This window comes from Megascapheus bottae, chromosome 5 (assembly GCF_031878675.1).
Source record: "Megascapheus bottae isolate mThoBot1 chromosome 5, mThoBot2.hap1, whole genome shotgun sequence".
Classification (NCBI taxonomy): Eukaryota; Metazoa; Chordata; class Mammalia; order Rodentia; family Geomyidae; genus Megascapheus; species Megascapheus bottae.
The window spans coordinates 85,423,225-85,427,175 of record NC_143513.1 but is presented as its reverse complement, the minus strand read 5'-3'; the positions used below and the strand labels follow the sequence as shown (position 1 = coordinate 85,427,175).

General features: G+C 42.1%; 1 pseudogene; it reads right to left on the bottom strand.

Moving 5' to 3' along the window:
• Window positions 1-1,019: 1,019 nt before the first annotated feature.
• LOC150063858 (peptidyl-prolyl cis-trans isomerase A pseudogene) lies at window positions 1,020-2,988 on the bottom strand (annotated as a pseudogene).
• Window positions 2,989-3,951: the final 963 nt, after the last annotated feature.

Genomic DNA, 3,951 nt, shown 5'->3' with positions numbered 1-3,951 from the left:
TGGACAAGCAAAGTAACCCTTGTAGGGGTGCTGATATGCTTTGTTTCTGAGACTCTGGCAGAGTAGCTGGTGACAAGGGATACCAAAAGGCTGTATGTACCCTGTGAGTATTCTCCTTTTGCCACACTCTTGGTACTGGAGACCACATTAACTGGCTGAGCACTGACCCCCTTCTCTTCTTCTGTCATCATCTTCATCATCGTCATTACGATTATCTTTAAGTAGCTGCACAAAGGGGCTTCCATTTAACAAAGGAGTTTATGAAGACAATACCTCTTCATCTGTGTCACTCCCTTCAATGTTCTCGTCCACCCTTTCTGACCCTCCACTCCTTTACTTGTCTTAATTTTGTAGTATGTGCATTGAATTCTTAACTGCATTCTCGTTCCCCTCTCCCCTTAGCCCTATACCCACTCTTGCAAGTACCCATTGCCTCCTGCTTATTTTGTTGGGCTTTGACTTTGCCTTTCTAAGGAATTACACTATTTGAGTTCTCCCTTGAATCTACTATATTTCAGTTAATGCATTTGTGATGACTTGCAAACCATTCAACATGGGTTTTTTTTTGCTTATTTTTGCCATTCCTGGGGCTTGAACTCAGGGCTTGAGTGCTGTCCTTGGGCTTTCTCAAGGCTAGATCTCTACCACTTGAGCCACAGCACCATTTCTGGCTTTTTTCCCTATGTACACAGTGCCAAGGGATCGAACCCAGGTCTTCATGCATGCTAGGCAAGCCACTCTACCACTAAGCCAAACTCCCAGCCCTTAATGTGTTTGCTTATAGGTTTAGAAAGTTTTAGCTACAACATATAAGGGAAATCATACAACCTTCATCCCTCTGGGCCTCACTTACTTCACTTAATATAATTTTCCAAGTCTTTCCGTTTATTTTTTAGTTTTTATTTATAAGCATAAACTTAACTCTGCAATCCAGCTGGCCTTGGAGGGGAGTAATTAAATCATGGAACCCAAAGATCTGCAATGAGAGCATATTATAAGCAGATGAGGTGGAAGGGTACTCTTCTGAGCTACAGAGGGAATGGACTGATAGTTACCATAAACCAGGTCAAATGTATTAGAGTTGACCTTCTGGCTGGTCTTGTCATTCCCAGACCCAAAGCCCTGCATGGCTTCCACAACTTCCATGTCCTCTTTTACCTTTCTAGAGACCACATGCTTGCCATCCAACCCATCAGTCTTCCCTGTGTAGACAAAATCTGGGGGCCATTTGTGCTTGGTCCAGCATTTGCTGTGGACAAGATGCCAGGACCTGTAGGCTTCAGGATGGAATTCTCACCTTTAAATTTCTCTCCACAGATGGACTTCCCATCAGTGCCAGTATGGCATGTGAAGTGCCCACCCTAGCACATGAACCCTGGGATAATTCTGTGAAAGCAGGAACCCTTATAACCAAATCAATTCTGTCCAGTGCTCAGAGCAGGAAATGTTTCTGTTGTCTTTGGAACTTTATCTGCAAATAACCCAGAGGAGATGCGGCCCAAAGGCTTGCCATCAGTGGTGACGTGGAAGAACAGAGTGGCTGACAACTGGTAACCACGAGTGACAGCAGCATCTGCAAAGCGTTTCCATTTCTGTACAAATGGAACATCATACTTTTTAATGAACAAGTAAAATGCCAGTGTGCGTGTGTGTGTGTGTGTGTGTGTGTGTGTGTGTGTGTGTGTGTGTGCACCTCATTTTTTTCAATGTCTTCTAATGTCTTAAATACTAGCCTTACTGGGATTACCTATAATTATAATATTTTGTTTCTACTATTTGTTCTTTGGATTGTTTGTTTGGATGAGGAAATTTCTTCCTGGCCCCCTTCTTTCTAAAATAATCCACTGTCTACTATGTGCCTCATTGAGCTACAAAGTGTAAAATGAGCAAGAATACTGACATCACTATGGTTATAGTCTTGAGGAGACAAAGATGTGAGCATTCATCTTAGAATATTACATATTCTTTGTCATGGTATAAGTAAATTAGGTTGGAAATCATAAGGAAATCTCTAGTTATCACTTCTAAAAGTTAAGATAGGCAGAGATTGAGAGGATCGTGGTTCAAGGACAACCCAGGAAAAAAGTTAGCAGGAACCCATCTCAGCAGGACCTCATCTCAGCAAACAAGCCAGTCATGATGATATATTATAATCCCAGCTATGTTGGAAGAATAAATAGGATGTGGTCATAAAAAACCATATTAGAAAAAGAATAAATACATGGTCATAAAAGACCATATTAGAAAAACAACTACAGTCAATCTGACTTTCCTGTGACTCAGGTGATAGAGCCCCAGACTACCAAACACCACTAAAAGTATTTTAAAATACTTTTAAAGATAAATAAAAATGTTCAAATACAAACCAAAGAGGAAGAGGAAGAAAACGTAGAGACTGGCTCTGCTTGTACATGTGAGGCAGCAACGTCACTGACAGAATCCATAGAGCCCTGAGCATTTCCCATCAGTGGCAGGGATGGAACACTGTGTACCTAAGATCCCTGGAGTGTCAAGTCTCTTGGAAGCCCCATTTTTTGACCTCCAGAAGTAGAGAGGCTGAGGTTCAGCTGGTCAGCAGGAGCCAGTGGTGTAAATTCTCCATAATGGAGTCAATGGAGACCAACCTTTATGCTAGGGCTCAAAGAGCTTCTGGTTGGTGAACACACAGGGATATGCCCACAGAGAATAAGGAGGCTTTGTGCTCAGTAATTGTCCTTGTGTGTTTCCAAGTCATAGCCATTTTAATAAACCAGTGACAATAAAGTGAGTTCTCGAGTCCTATGATCCATACTAGAAAACTGTGGAAACTGAGAGGGTTTTGTGAGAACTCTGAATTTGTAGTGGGCTAAAAAGAAGTGTGGGTAAGTGTGACACCCATACACGGCTAGATTCTGAGCTGGGGCAGTCCTGAGCTATAGTCTGCAGGATATAACACCAACTCTGGTGACTCACAGCAGACACAACTGGACTATAGACTACACAGTTCATGTCCACAGAGAATCAGTTGTTGGATGAACACATGCATATGGGTGGTGCCTGAAGTGCTGTGAGCAGAATCAGGTCAAAGCTGGTTTGTTCTGATGAGACTAATAAGTTGAGGGCAAAGAAAATGATGAGAAATTTGAATTTTATATTTATGCTCTAATTCATCTGTGATAAACACTAGGTAAACTCAGAAGACTGTTGCCCACTGAACCTACCCACATGAGTTCACGAACAGACGTGCTTGTGCCACTGAACTTTACCATATGAGTACACAAACATGTACACTTGAAAACTGATCATCACTGGCTTGTGTGTTTGGAGACTAAACCCTTCACCTCTAAGACACAGATCTCCTGTTAAATTTCAGAACACTCATTTCACAAATTCCCAGTAGCTCAGTTGCAGCTTTCTGAAATCCTTATCAACACGCAGGCTATCAGTTTTTAAGGTAGCGTGCCCCATTCATTGCAGCACTTTTGTACTGTGTCTTTCTCAACAATGAAAAAACATAAAATTCATTACTTATTGGACTGGCCTTCTGCCTTTTCTGTATGTGTCTGTGATGAGTATTTTGAGCCCTGTGGTTTTTATTCTGCAATTTTCACCAAGATTTGTGGGAAGAAAAGTTTCTTCCTACCCAAACTGACTATTCTTGAAAAGGCTCAGGAAAGAGGGCACTGAGACATAAGGAGAATGAGGCCGGGTGTTGGCATCCTTCTGGGTTGGAAGGTAAGTAAATCACGAATGGCTGTCTAACGTGGAACCAGGAGCTGAAGTTTCTCCTTGTTTCATCCTCAACGGAGAAATCAGCCCAGATGTGTGGTACAGTACATAGATCTTTGTTTAAACAAAATGCTAATCCTGTACCAGTCAGAAGAAGAGATGGTGAGGTATATGACATGGTTCCATGAAGGCTAGTGCCCTGGAGACTCTCAACGCCACCATGAGAGGACAAAGAGAACAACT